Raw genomic sequence first — 16290 nt, forward strand, 5'->3', positions numbered from 1 at the left:
AGGCACTATTGCCAACACATGGTATTTGAGAGAAATATTGTTTCTCAATATAATATCAAACTAGACAATAAAAAATATGCGTGAACCACCCCTTTAAGCCTTGGAATACTCACCTCTTTTCCAACCAATAGATGTGTCCATCATTACTTTTCTACAAATTTTTGTTACGGGCTCTAATGTCTTCTGTTAAAAATTCAATACGTTCTCATGACATTCTAGATGAAAACTCGCTTCATAGCTACTGGGTGCCTCCATTTAGACACATAGCATAATCATCTCTCCACTGAGGCTCATTATCTTCAGCCATTAATCTAAAGATTAGAGATGGGCGAGCAATAAAATCCTCGGGTGCTCGGTCAAGTCAAGAAGGTCAGACACTCTGAAAGTGCTCAAATGGAGTAACGAGTACAATGGAAGTCAATGGGTGGGCAGTACGTCTCTTCGCCCACATACATTCAGCCATAAAGAGACCATTTCCAGGGGAGGGAGGGCAAGATCTTGTTTTGATTTCACACAACATCCGAAAATATTGCTTTAACCCCAGGGAGAGCCACTCAGAGACCGAATGGTTCTCCCTGGGGTGCCTGCACACATCATGCAGTGAAGCGAGCCTATGCATTGTGGTAGTTGTTTAAGGGACAAAGCATTCAAGCCCCCAGGACACTAGGCCAAGCTCTGCAAGTAACAAACTCTATGATGCTCAATCGAATAATGAGCAGTGACGAGAATGTTGGCTCATCACTACTAAAGAGATCTTAAGCCAAGATGTAAGATAATGGAAGACACACCTGTACTTTCCAACTTAAAGCGCACCAACCACCAGCATTTTCCTATATAAACTAAAGCCAGTGCTATACTCTTGCTATCAGGCTGATTCTATACATACCTTTAGCTGTGAGATCGGATGTATACTTTCTGAAATACAGGTAAGTAAAGTTTGTAAAATGCACTGTTACGTGATTGATAGCAGCTAGAGAATATTTAATAGGTGGGTCGGGTTTTGTAAGTTATTCCTGTCTGGTGCCTGTCCTTCCTCCCCTCTGTCTCTGTCATTATAGGAAGAGGAAGGAGGGAGGAAGCACAGGGAGAGGAAGAACAGGTGGACAGAAAGGGGCAAGAATAACTAGAAAAATACAACCCACCTATTAGATATTCCGTTGCACCTATCAATCAAGTGACAGTGTATTCCACAAACTTTACTTGCCTATATTTCAGAAAGTATACATCCGATCTCACAACTAAAGGTATGCATAGAATCAGGATGATAGACCCAGTATAGCACTGGCTTTAGTTTATAGAGGAAAATCCTGGTGGTTGGTCGTCTTTAATGGTAACCTGGTCATCTGACTCCCATTGTCTGAACCATGGGCAGCATGATTCAGATGCTGGATTTGTTAACACAGCGATGAAATACCGCAACGTTTGATATTGTGAAATATCAGCCGGGAAATATGTGCCTTGGATGATTAGCCCAAGACCGGTCCTAGGGCTTCCCTCAGTCCTGCTTGCCAAGACTGACAGGTCTCTTCCTATGTATATCATAGACTAAACAGTTGATGGGACTGGGGAGGAGAGAAGCTGTTGGAGACCGGCCTCGGTTCATCATGCAAGACATGTGGCCGGATTTTCAAAGTAGATTTTCTCTGAAGCACCGCAGAGTTTCAGAGTTGAAACATACATTGGGTCTGATTCATGCTTCCCATGATCCTACGATTCTTTTATATACACCCCATCTCATTACCACATTTCTATTTTTCGATGCTTCTTTACACATTGTCTTTCCAGTTGGCAGTTGCGTTTTTTTTTATATAGGTTCGTGTTAACTGGAGACAAGGCCGATAATGATATGTCAACGGTTTGGCTTTAATACAGATTTACATCCTCACCACTACATGGTTTGTCCCTTTAAAATCATACTGTAGTTTTTGGAATTTTCCTAGCTTACAAGCATGGCTCTCAATGGACGGCAAACGAAGTCTGCAAGGTGGGGAGATCTACAAGCACTACAGAGTAGAAGATATTAGCGCACATATGATTACATTTCACTGACATCTGACTTACATGATGGCTACCAAACCTTATCAACGGAGCATATATTATATTATGTACTTACAGGGGTAGCTTTCCACATCATACTTTCTTAGAACACTTATTCATTAGCTCTATGACAAAAAATGTAATCAAGTGGTTGTCTCCTATTTTATTTACCATTTGTTGACAAAAAAAATCTCTTTGGATGTGATACTGAATTGTTTTCTATTGGTATGTGCACACAGAATCTTTCAAGGTGATTTTGGAGTAGAAACTCAACAAAAAAATCTCCAAATCCTCATCAAAATAACTACATTTCTCAAAAATGTGGGGTTTCTGCTCAGTTTCCGCTCCAGTTTTCACTCCGTGAACACATCTCTATGCTAAACTCAAAACCATTTAAAATCACACAGCTAACCCTAATCACAACTTTCAACTCTAAGAATTTGGGATCAGCTAAGACGTTTGGGGATACTTCTAATCCATTACATGGTAAGTTGTGTCAAACTCAAGTAGGAGCTGGTTTCTGTGACTAAAAGATCACACCCGAGTCTCTTTAAGACTCTTCCTCATGTCCATGTGAGTGGTGCTTGACCTTGCATTTTTTGTGTTTTCACACAAGGTAAGGGAGAGGAAGCACCCCTCGTAGTATTATTCTCATGGCTGAAATTTCCCACCATGACAGGTAACAATTAGGGTATATGCCCACGATCAGGACCTGCTTCATACTGGATGCGGGACCGCAAGTCTCCTCTGCAGGAGAATGCAGGGGACGGCAGCTGTTTGTGCACACAATCAGGGTTCGGGGCGCTGCGGCCTCTCCCTTGTGTTTTTCCCATGGAGGACGCATGCAACTCAACAGCAAAGAATTGACATGCTGCGGCCTTGGAAAACCGCACCACAGATCAGTATTCACTGCAGGCCATACAGACACAGTGGGCATGGGATTTCTATAAATCCCATCCACTGTGCTTGTACTGTACATCGCAGCATTTTGGACGCAATGAAAACACGCTGCATGAAAAAACACTGCAAACACTGATCATGGGCACGCAGTCTTAAAGCACAATGACAGCATGCTTTTTCTTCATCACTGGAGTGGAGTTTAAATAAAAGTCCCTAAACTCTGACTCTACTTCCTGCAGCTTCACCATTTACCAGACAGTAACTTCTGACTGGCAGGAAGTCAGAAGTTACATCACAAGCACTCATTGCATCTGTATGAGAGCAAGAATGAGGCCAGAACAAGGCTCCAATAGACTTATATTGAAGAGTGACCTATGACGCGCTCCATGAAACACTGGAGCTACCGCCGGGTCACAAATTGCTGAAGACCAATCACAGCGGTGGCATTAGCAGGTGAAGCCGACGGAAGGTGAGTATCAACCAGGGGGCAGAAGACTTGCGTTTAAAGCACCACTTCAGTGGTGCAATAAAAACAAATGCACACTACCCTGTTTGGCCTATTTCATTCTGACTAAATCTCTGAAGAAACTTCCCACTGTACTATCGGGGTGTACATCCTTGTCAGGGCCTCCGGAAACAGCCCTAGTGATGTTGTGCCAATAAGAGGCCTACATGAAGCCGTAAGACCCGATGCAATGTACAACAAGCCAAAGAGGGTGCAAAAAAGGCAGGGCAAGGCAAAAAAAAAAGTGCAAAGGACCAAATGACGGGCTGTGAGGATGCAGGGACAGGGGAGTGGTGATGTCATGTGATGTTTGGCTTTGCATGCTCCTGGTGGCACGGCGTTGTCAGACTCTGTTCACACCACAGAGTCTGACTAGCAAGCTGAGGCTGCTGAATTGTTCTGCCAGAGCTGGGCGTCAGCTGATTCAGGTTCACTGGTCTTCAGCCCCGTAGGAGTTAATTCCTGAAGACTGGTGAGCAGGAACTAAGAGCTCAGGTTGCTAATTGCCATTTGCATCTGTCTCCTCCCTATTTAAGGCATGGCTATCTTCCAGTATGCACTGATAGCTTCAGCATAAGCTCCAGTGATCCTGATTTTGGTGGCTAGCCTGTTTATGGTGAACTGTGGTGCAATTTTAAATGGTGTGAATGTTCTTCTGTTGTACGTTTCTTTCTTCCCTTTTTCATTGTTCCCCTGTACACATTTTGTCTCTCCTGTGTGTTTTGAGTGCAGTGTGTACGAGTTTCCATTCTCCCTTGTCCGTGTCGTTTCTGTGGGGTTTTGTTATTGTGTTTTCCGGCCCACCCCAAGGGTATGGGAGAGGGGGAGTAAGATCAGGGCTCGGACAGGAGTCAGGGTCACACTGGGGGCTCAGACCAGGCTACCATGAAGCCTACCTCTGAGATAAGGGACAGCCCATAGTCTTGAGTCTGAGGGCCAGCCTTGGGCCTCTGTCCTATCATTACATACTCTGACAGGTGAGATTTTTTTTTTCATCCTTATGCCAGCCAAATATGGTTCATTAATGTGGTGGCCACCTGGAAGCCATTTTACAGGATAGTCGTAGAGATCATTGCAAAAAACTCAGATTCTGGAGAAACTGATTATTTTTTAAGATTCAAGACAAATTCAGCTCTTCTTGAACAAGTTTGCTTATCTCTAAGAATGAAGGACACATCAAAAGTTGCAAAGTGAAAAACAACTCCATCTATCAAACTCCCGGTACTTAATGATTGAAAAATGAGAACACCAATAATACTTTTTGGACAGATCAGCCTGAGGGGTTAAGCTACATTTCTTCCTTAATTGCAGAACCTATTAGGTGTAAAGCAAAAAGCCTAGACATTGCGTGCAATTACCAAGCTCCAGAGAGCCACCAATTACAACTCTGCCTGGATTTGAATTAAAAAATAGTCTATGTGATTAGGTGAAGTAATGATCCAAAAGAGATTAGTTCTGTTCAGATCATACTCATTAAAAAAAATCTAATTGTGATGTCTCGTTTTCCGTCTTAACTCTTTAAAGGTGGTGAACACCTGGCAGGACCGAGAACTCTTTTAAACTTTGAAATGTTGTTCATTAAATATAAAACGTTCTACGATAAGAATTAATTATTTAAGCTGAGATCAAAGCGAAGGATGATTATCAAACCTAGTGATCTTCATGGGCGAGAACAGACTAATTATGCAACTATCACTAATCTTAATTTTATTCATAAATTAGGAGCTTTTTGTCCAACTTTCGGAGGAACCAGAAAAGTGAGGAAAACGCAACTTACATTGATTGAACTACTGGAGTTCTTGAACTACGTTGAAGCTTGCACTGTACAATCTTGAGGACTCGTCTCTGCATGAGGAACCAAAACGTCACGGCATCTACTCTGATCAAAATGGTTGGCCATGAGTTAGTGCTAAAAAATATCTCAAGGACAAGATTTTGGAGAACATGCAAAGACTATATAAACAAGATTATATCCAAAAATGTCATGACAACATCATCTGAATGTTAATTTAGTCAATCGACACTCAGAATCAGGAAAAGTTCTTATTTAGGGAAAACTGGATCATGCATTATGGATGTACCTAAACCTCTTTCCCTTTTTCCATCCCTTGGTTGAACGTGAAGGACAAGTGTCAATCGTAACTATGTACCATATTTTTTGGATTAAAAAAATTGAGAGGAAACTGGGGGGCGCGTCTTAAAATCTAAATATAGCTTACCGGGAGGTGAAGAATTGGCTGTCTGTGCGGGAGGCTGTCTGTGTGGGAGGCGTAACTATGTACCATAATTTTTGGATTTAAAGATTTGAGAGCAAACCGAAGGGTGCATCTTAAAATCTGAATATAGCTTACCGGGAGGTGAAGAATTGGCTGTCTGTGCGGGAGGCTGTCTGTGTGGGAGGCGTAACTATGTACCATAATTTTTGGATTTAAAGATTTGAGAGCAAACCGAAGGGTGCATCTTAAAATCTGAATATAGCTTACCGGGAGCTGAAGAATTGTCTGTCTCTGCGGGAGGCGTAACTATGTACCATAATTTTTGGATTTAAAAATTTGAGAGGAAACTGATGGGTCCATCTTAAAATCTGAATATAGCTTACCGGGAGCTGAAGAATTGGCTGTCTCTGCGGGAGGCGTAACTATGTACCATAATTTTTGGATTTAAAAATTTGAGAGGAAACTGATGGGTCCATCTTAAAATCTGAATATAGCTTACCGGGAGCTGAAGAATTGGCTGTCTCTGCAGGAGGCGTAACTATGTACCATAATTTTTGGATTTAAAAATTTGAGAGGAAACTGATGGGTCCATCTTAAAATCTGAATATAGCTTACCGGGAGGTGAAAAATTGGCTGTCTGTGCGGGAGGCTGTCTGTGCGGGAGGCTGTCTGTGCGGGAGGCTGTCTGTGCGGGAGGCTGTCTGTGCGGGAGGCTGTCTGTGCGGGAGGCTGTCTGTGCAGGCAGGTGGCCAGCTGCCTCTCTGTATGGGCAGGCGGCCGGCTGCACCTCTGTGCGGGCAGACGGACAGCTGTATGGAGCAGTCTAGTGCAGCAGGTATCCCAAATGAAGGGTTCAAATGATGGTGCCCAAAGTCTGCGCGTGTACAGATGGAGCTCTCGGTGAGAGCTCCGCTCTGTACGCCATTTCTTTGAAGCCAGGACCGTGGACAGAGCACAGTTTCCACTGCCAAGACAGACCCCACCGTTGCCAGGACAGAACCCACCAGCACTGTCCCTGCCTCCTATGACTCCACTCCAACACTGCTGGTGACCCTCTCCGGTAAGACAACACCGGATTATGAGACGAACCCCATTTTTTTTACCTTTTTTTATCTCTAAATTTGGGGTGCGTTTTATAATTCGGTGTGTCTTATAAAACGAAAAATACAGTAACTAAGATATTTATTTTTAAGTCTACTTTATAGAACTGTAGATCAATGGTGGTTCCAAAGCAAATATTGAAAATGGGGCCCCTTCTGATGGTGGCTGACACCAACAAAACCAACTTCACAATGACTAACTTTTTTCAATTTTATAGACTGTTTCCTCACAACTTTGTGAGTCCTAGCTACAGTAGAATCAATCCCCCTCTAGGATCCACATGAGTCACCTATTTGGAAGGTACACTCTTTCTTCTAACGAAGCATGTGGACCTTATAATAAATGCTTATACTGATGCCTTCATACATATAAAAGTCAAGGGCATTTACTATTTTTCCTATCAATCTGTAATAATTTCAGGAACACTGATTCTTAAAGACATATCATGGCTCACATACTGGTTCTTCACGACATATCATGGCTCACATACTGGTTCTTCACGACATATCATGGCTCACGTACTGGTTCTTCACGACATATCATGGCTCACGTACTGGTTCTTCACGACATATCATGGCTCACGTACTGGTTCTTCACGACATATCATGGCTCACGTACTGGTTCTTCACGACATATCATGGCTCACGTACTGTTTCTTCAAGACATATCATGGCTCACGTACTGGTTCTTCAAGACATATCATATATCATGGCTCAACTACCGGTTCTTTAAGACATATCATTGCTCACGCACTGATTCTTCAAGAGATATCATGGCTCACGCACTGATTCTTCAAGAGATATCATGGCTCACTTAAAAAAAGAAAGTTGACTTGTCTAACAAATCATTATTATCAGTTCCCTAAGACACATGATGGGTTTAGAAATTAGTAAAATGTACATGTCTAACAAGTTATTAGTGTTGGTTGCTTAGATCACATGATGCGTAAAAAGTAGACGTCCAGCAAGTCATTACTCTCAGTTTCTTGAGACACATGCTATATCTACAGTAGTAGACATGTACAAGTACACACTAGTTCCTTGAGACACATAATATGTTTTGAAAGAGAAAGTTTATAGAGCTATGGACTCTTAAAACACATAATTAGCCTTTTAACACCAACATTGGATATGCGCGACGAGACATTTCTAGTGGTCCTTAGGACAAATAATGGGTCTAAGGAGGATTGGGGACATATGTAACGAGCTAGCTCAATAGGTTCCACAGGACAAATGATGGGCCTCATAAAGAGTCGATGTATAAATAAAGTGGGCACCACCAACATTCCAAACAAGATTGAGTGCAAAACAACAGTTAGTTACAATATTGTCCAAAAACAAGAACAAGAGAATATTGATACCATAGACATTGGAGGCTACACATCGAAGTACAAGAACAGATATCTATAACAAAGCAAAGGTCAAAGACAAACAAAAAAGAAAAACGGGTACACACATAAAATGTCTAAAAATTGTTTGTTGATCCATGAGGAAGATATTTTTTAAATGACAGTATGCAAAGGGGAATTATAATGGACATTGGACCATTGATCTATCCTTTAGGCTCCCACAGACTAATGAGAACCAAACAATATCAAAAGGTTTGGCTCAGAAGCTTATGTGTATTGGGCTGACTCTCCCCCTACAGATGATGTCGGGGGGATAAGAATATGGTTTGGCCAATTTCGTACTACCGAATCTTTTCCACTCTAAGACATAAGCCACTACCCAAGATATCTGGCAGAGGCTCTCAGAGAAAACACAGGAACATTCAACACAGAGAGCGCTCCTGTGCATGGGAGAGTAGGCAGAGACAGCTGCCGGCCAAACGATCAGATTTCTGTTGTGCCAACAACTATGTATCATGAATGGGGGACTTTAAATTAGACTTTTTAATGTGCAAATTGGTCATATTCTTTGTTTCTTAGATCTTCATTTTGATTCTACATTTTTATAGTTATATAGTCGTTATCTAGACTTTATCTAGACTTTATTAAGTGTGCTTAATGTGGATTCAATATTCACTATTCCCTTTATGTAGAAGTATGATGGGTTATCCAATATATATGTATACACATATCAAAAAACAAACAAACAAAGGAGGATGAATATTTATACACAATAAAGTCATCGAAAAATTGTCTAACGACAAAACAAGGTCTCTGCTCATGATTAGAGATGAGCAAACCTCAGGGTTCGGGCTCAGAAAATGAAGTAAAAATCCCCGTGGTGAGTATATCGCGCTGTGCTTGTGTGTGAGTGACTACCTGCATTGTGCGCGGCAGGAAGTGTTTGTTCATTGCAAATTAGGCTTTCATTCAGTGTACTGAGCCATTTTGTTCACGGAGAGTTAATTAAAAAAATAAAAAAAAACACCACCCACACAGCTATGGAAATGTTTAGCTTTAGGCCCCTAGCAAAACACTTCCGGAGCAAAGTGGGCAGAATTTGTTTTTGTTTGTTTTTTAATTCTCTGTGAACAAAACATCTCAATACGCTGAATGAAAGCCTAATTCGCGACAAACACTTCCTGCAGTGCACAATGCTGGAAATCACTCAGGCACAAGGAGAGCGCAATACTCATCACAAGGATTTTTACTTCATTTTCTGAGCCCGAATCTTGAGCCTTGAGCCTGAGGTTTTCTCATCTCTACTCATGATATGGCACTGATTTTATTGTGTATAACAATTCCTTCCATTAAGTTTGTTTTTTCTTTCCCAGATATGTAAGAAAACTTACGTTTTCTAGTCTGGTCTTTGATTTGCGACCTGTAATGAGGTTTGTTATCCATGGTTTTCCTGTTTGCTTCTGGTATGAAGTCTAATCAGAGGACACATGTAATAAGTCATTACTGTTGGTTCTCTGGGACACCTGATGGGTTTAATATAGAGTTGAGTCAAGATGTGTAAGAAATCGTTACAATCGATTCCTTGGAGCACATAATGGTTCGGCCAAGTAGGACAGCGGACGCGTCTAACGAGTAATTACTATGGGTTTCTTGGGACACACGGTCAGTCTGATAAGAAGGAAAATGGACACGACTAACAAGACAATTCTGTTGGGTCTTCAGAACATGTAATGGGTAAGAAGGAAAGTGGAAAGTCCCAAATATGTTCAAAGTTTTAATGAGAAACCAAAAAAAATGGACATTCTACAAGATACTTTTAAGAAAGGGGAAAGAAAGCAGTATAAAGGTTTTCATCAAGACGTTAAAGATTTTCCAGTATCATCCCGAATATAACACATTTCAACAGTAAGCGACATCTTGCCACCAAGTCTTGTGAATCTGTGACGGTCCTTGCATACAATAATAAGGTGTTAATAACGTGCGCTGTATGTTAGCGGGTCACCTGTGATGGAATCCAGCAGTGTTAGTATCATTTTCGCTGCATGCTTGATTAAAGGAGGCTGCTGGGTCTCAGAAGTATCTTGAGTTCTGTCAAGTGTGCCTGATTTGAGCCCTTCCTCGGGATGTGAGTCAGTCTTGCTTGGAGGAACAGGAGCATATGAAGGTTTCAGTTGATCTGTGACATAATAAAGGCCATGTTTCAGTAAGTCGCACAATGTCACCTTTCAACAGGCCTCAAAATTTCCACTCCTGTCTGGATTGAATGTTTAAATGAAGACACAATCTCTTTTAATACATCACGTAAAGATTTCCCAAGACAGCAGTCACAAATGAGAGTAAATCAAATGAAGAGGAAGAAGAGTCGAAGGAATCAACACGTCCTATGTATCCAAAAATAACCCGAGTATTAACACATATTCGAGTCATGGAGTACACAAATCTGTGTATATGTCATCATTCATAGACTTTGTTCTATATTATTATTATTATTATTATTATTATTATTATCATCATTATAATTATTTTTTGTTTTATTTTTTATATTATATTATATTATTATTATTATTATTATTATTATTATTATTATTATTATTCACAGCTAAACATTATTTTATCTCTTTTCCAAATATGATTTTTTTCTATGTAAAGCTAAAATTATTTTTCAATTATTTTAGGCCAGAAAATGTGTTTTTTTTGTTACATATTTTATTATTCTGTTTATTTTTTCAAACTATACATAGTTTTGTTTTTTTATTTAAAGATAGACAATTGTTTTGTTTTTTTTTACTGTATTTTTCGCTTTATAAAGACACACTGAATTATAAGACGCACCCCAAATTTAGAGATGAAAAAGGTAAAAAAAAAAATGGGGTCTGTCTTATATTCCGGTGGTGTCTTACCATAAGGGGGGCAGCAGCGGTGGTGGAACGGGGTCACAGGAGGTGGTGCTGGAGTAGGCCGATGCTGCATGTACTGCGGTGGGAGCTGTGCTGGCAGCGGTGGGGTCTGTGCTGGCAACGGTGGGGGCTGAGATAGTGGTGTGGATCAGAGTGGTGTGGTATGCTTGCCAGATGCTCTGTCAGAGGTGCGGGCTTCAAAGAAGTGGTGCCCGGAAGCGGCGCATGTGCAGATTAGATCTTTAACCGAGAGCTTAATCTGTGCACGTGCTGACTCCGGGTGCCATTATTTGAAGCCAGAGCATCTGTAACACCCGCCGCACCGCCCTGCTCCGCAGAACCAGCCAGCTGCCGGCACAGCCAGCCAGCCACCCGAACAGACAGCAAGCCGCCTGCACAGCCAGACAGCAGCCGGCACAGAGACAGCCGCTGGCACAGCCTCCATCGCAGCACGCACAGCAGCCAGCACACTGCCCATTCTCTACAACCCCCCGGTAAGTTACATTCAGATTTTAAGATGCACCCCTCATCTTCCTCCTAAATTTTTGGGAGGAAAAGTGCGTCTTATAATTCAAAAAATACGGTATCTAAAATAGAAAAATGTCTGTCTTTTTTCTATTTAAAGCTAAAATTATTTTTCAATTATTTACAGCCAGAAAATGTTGTTTTTTTTTACATATTTTTTTCATTCTATTTATTCAAACTATACATATATTAGATTTTTTTTTATTTACAGCTAGACAACTGTTTGGGTTTTTTTTTCACATGTACCTAAAATAGAAAAATGTCTGTCTTTTTTCTATTTAAAGCTAAAATTATTTTTCAATTATTTACAGCCAGAAAATGTTGGGTTTTTTTACATATTTTTTTCATTCTATTTATTCAAACTATACATATATTAGATTTTTTTTTTATTTACAGCTAGACAACTGTTTGTTTGTTTTTTTCACATGTACCTAAAATAGAAAAATGTCTGTCTTTTTTCTATTTAAAGCTAAATTTATTTTTCAAATATTTACAGCTAGAAAATACTTTTTTACATATTCTATTATTCTGTTTATTTATTCAAACTATACATATTTTGCTTGTTTTTATTTACAGCTAGACACTTTGTTTTAGTTTTTTTTATATATATATGTACCTAAAATAGGAAATATCTGTCTTTTTTATTTAAAGCTAAAAATATTTTTCAATTATTTACAGCCAAAAAATTTTGGGTTTTTTTACATTTTTTAATTCTATTTATTTATTCAAACTATATTTTTGCTTTTTTTTTTACTTACAGCCAGAAAATGTTGTTTTTTTTTACATATAGATATTTTTTATTTTGTTTATGTATTTAAAGCATACATTATTTTTTTTTCCTTTTTTTCAACAGAGAATTTTTTAAAAAAAAAAAAAAATTTTTAAACAAAAAACTGTCTTAGCTAAATAAAAGAAAAACACATATTAGCGTTACCGCTTAGACAACTCTTTCTTAAAAGCCCGAGTCCCTTGAGTAAAATAAGAAAAATGTATATGCTACTACTAAGGCTGCTTTCACACATCCGTTTTTTGCCGTCACGCACAATCCGGCAAAAAACTGATAAAATGGATCCGGCGCCCGATCAATTTTATTCCCCATTGACTTGCATTAGCACCGGATTGTGCCGGATGGCGTTGTGTTGCATGCGGCGTCCGCCGGATCCGGCGAAATTTCTTCGTCCGGCTGCCGGAAAGGACGCAGCATGCTGCGTTTAAACCGGTGCCATTACAACAATGTTGGTGCCAGGTCTGCCGGCGATACCTAACGTTATGCCATATGAATACTGCAGCCAATCAGCATCCACTGACAGGCTGCAGCCTTTAATATTTTGTCCAATCTCATGAGCCAATCACAGACTACTGATTGGCTGCAGCGCTCACGTGACAAAGTCGCCCGAGCACCTGGAAACCAGTCACTGACATCAACAGTTGTGAGAGTTGAATATAAGGTTCTCTTATTTTAGGACTCAGGCATTTAAGAAGGGGCCGTCCAAGAGCTGGAAAACCCAAATAAAGCCAAAACATATTTTTCTTTTTTTTTTTAATTAGGAAAAATAAAATGTTTACACTACCCTAATAAAAATAAAAAATAAACAATAAATAAATTAATTAATTAAAAATAAAAAATATTTTAGCGTTTACATTTTTTTTCTATATATTTAAAACTAAATTATAATATTTGATGTTTTCTTTACTATTTGAATATTTTAAATATTTTTTTCCATACTGTTTAGATTTATTTTATGACTTTTTAGCAACAGCTAGACTTTCTCCATTTTTCCCAGTTGTTTTTTTTTTGCTTCCATCCGGACACTTTTTTTTATAAAAAAAAATAAAAAAATATAAAATCAAACTTCTTAAAGGGATAAAAGGGAATACAAATTATAATGCACTATTCTATATATCTCACCGAGTTTTGGTCTATAAATTATGGAATTATTGCTTCTCTCATGTCATATAGAATTCCCTATTTATTTACAATGCTACGCTGTGGAGAAATTTAGCATGTGAGATTTCGCATACATGGAATATATAAAATATATATAGTAAAATCCAGAAATGAATTCACTCACACAACGAAAGCTTCACCCATGAAGTAACAGAAATGAAAGTTAAGAAAAAGAATACTGAAAATTAAAGGGAACCAACCAGCAGGATTTTCATATATAAAGTAAAGCCAGGGCTATACTGGCTCTAGGACGCTGAATGTAAGCATGGCTTCTATTCAGAGATTAGATGTCTTATTTCAGAAATATGAGCAAGTAAAGTTCCAGCAATGCACTGCTATTTGATTGACAGGTGCAACAGGAAGGCAATATATGGGTTGGGTCTTGCTATTTATTCCCGCCCCTGTCTGCCTGCCTGGCCTTCCTCCCCCTGTCGCTGTCATAGATGTTAAAGTGGTGCAAAGTGGCACTATTGATGTAAAGCTCATAAAGAAGACTATTCCCAAATGCCTTGGGTAGTAATTCTGCCTCTAAGCGGTGTTATTATGGTCCGCTCATGCCCATCATGTGACCTCAGGGTTTCATGACCTCTGAGATCCGGTGATGTCACGTCAACTTCCAGTTGACCCAACATCCCCATGGCCAGACCCAGTCTCCCTGAGTAATTAAGAAATAACGTCTGGACACCATTCTAAGTCTGAACTGGGCTATGGGCGGAGTTTCACCTCTCGTCACAGCCTAGCATCTTGCGCGCTCTCTCCTTCACTGCAGAGCACCACAAGCAGGAGCGATGCTGGGCTGTGATGAGCGGTGAAACTCCACCCACAGCCCAGTCACTCAATTAGACTGGGGCCGGCCTCGGTGATGTTGGGTCAACTGAAAATTGATGTGACATTACCGGATTTCAGAGCTCACAGAGCCCGGGGGTCATGTGATATTCATGCGCGGACCACAATAGCGCCACTCAGAGGCACAATTGACTACCCAAGGTATTTGAGAAAAGCCTTTTTTATAAGCTTTACATCGATGTGGCTACTATGCTGTGTAGTGGACCACCTTTTTAATTCTAGTACAGGTAGACAGACAAGGGGTGGGAATACATAGCAAGACTCTACGCACATATTCCCTTTTTGTTGCACCTGTCAATCAAATAGCAGTGCATTGCTGGAACTTTACTTGCACATATTTCTGAAACAAAAAATCCAATCTCAGAACAAAAGCTCTGCTTACATTCATCCTAGTGCCAGTATAGCCCTGGCTTTACTTTATATATGAAAATCCTGCTGGGTGGTTCCCTTTAAAAGATCATCATTATATTAGATGTACAGGATGGGAATAAGTATGGATACAACCTGGGTGGGCCATAAATATGGATACAAGTATACTATGCAGACAGAGGCTGTTTCTCCACCAAACCGTGCAATACCTTATAGCCGGGTTTATAGGTCAGCTTTCGTCCTCCTTATGGAAACAATGGTCATGGGTGCACGTAGACAGGGAAAAGAAAATCCAAACCAATGTCCAGGAAGCAGAAATCTACGGCAGACACCATCCAATTTTCCAAAGTGCTTTATTCCATCATCATGTGCAGTTAAAAGTAGCGGGGAGAGAGCCGAGTGCAGGCCCCCTAATGGACAACGGCCGTTTCGCAGTATTTGGACCCGTAGAAGCACAAGGAGGCGCGAAACGGCCGTTGTCCATTAGGGGGCCTGCACTCGTCTCTCCCCCCGCTACTTTTAACTGCACATGATGATGGAATAAAGCACTTTGGAAAACTGGATGGTGTCTGCCGTAGATTTCTGCTTCCTGGACATAAATATGGATACACCTTGATAAAAAAAGAGTAAATAAGAGTAAAGTTGAATTCAAATTGGCGGCTTTGCAGATGGCCGCCATAGCTGTCATCTGGCTCAAATGTTTTGCTTCTCCCATGTACTAATATGCCACAAACGGTAAGGTGATATCAGCAACCACTTCCATTTTATCAGGGTGTATCCATACTTATGGCCCACCCTGTATTTATTGTATAAAGACTGATGGAACCATGTAGAGGGGTCATTCCATTTGGTCAATGGGATATAAAATCAATGTATAATGGGTGCAAGTGCTATGACCCATATGAAGCTCTTTACATGTCGCTCTCTATTCACGTAGGATTCTGAAAAATTGTGCTGCAATTTTTGAAACTCCTATACAAATGAATACTGGGAACCTGGAACTCCTGCCGACCCTCCCGTTCCATGACTGCACCCAACAGCCCCCCATGTCTAATATATTTTTTGCCATATGCTGTAGGCAAAATGAGAATACATTTTTTGATAAAAGCCAAAAATTATTTTGCTATTTCAATCACCTTAAATTTAAATTTTTTTAAAAAGTAAAAACAAAGGGCGCTCCTCTTCTTCTCTTTACTCATAGACCTCCTCCATGTAGAGGACAACCGTAGCCCATGTTCAGTCTGGTATACACTTATACTGCTTCTATTAAAGTCAATATATCACCTGTCTACAAAGGCTCCCCCTAGTGGTGACTGTGGGGGAATTTAATTACAATGGAACCTCGCTTAACGAGTAACCCACTTAACGAGAATTTCGCTTAACAAGCAAAGCTTTCTGTAAATTTGTAACCCGCTTTACGAGAAAGCCTTGCTGTACGAGCGAAATCCTCACCGCACACACTTCCGATTCCGTACATTCACCGCGCTCTGACCCGCACTTGCAGTCCACACAAGCACACACATGCATGCACAAACACACACAAACACACACACACACATACAGTATTATGCTCACCTTACCTTCCGTTCCACCGCCGG

The 16290-nt window shown here is 40.3% G+C and overlaps 1 protein-coding gene across 1 annotated transcript in view; it reads right to left on the bottom strand.

Annotated features, from left to right (window-relative positions):
• KHDRBS3 (KH RNA binding domain containing, signal transduction associated 3) overlaps nt 1-16290 on the bottom strand; it is a 172928-nt gene that overhangs the window by 122467 nt on the left and 34171 nt on the right. The gene's annotated exons all lie outside the window — the stretch shown is intronic.

The sequence above is a fragment of the Anomaloglossus baeobatrachus genome, chromosome 6 (genome assembly GCF_048569485.1).
Source record: "Anomaloglossus baeobatrachus isolate aAnoBae1 chromosome 6, aAnoBae1.hap1, whole genome shotgun sequence".
Classification (NCBI taxonomy): domain Eukaryota; kingdom Metazoa; phylum Chordata; class Amphibia; order Anura; family Aromobatidae; genus Anomaloglossus; species Anomaloglossus baeobatrachus.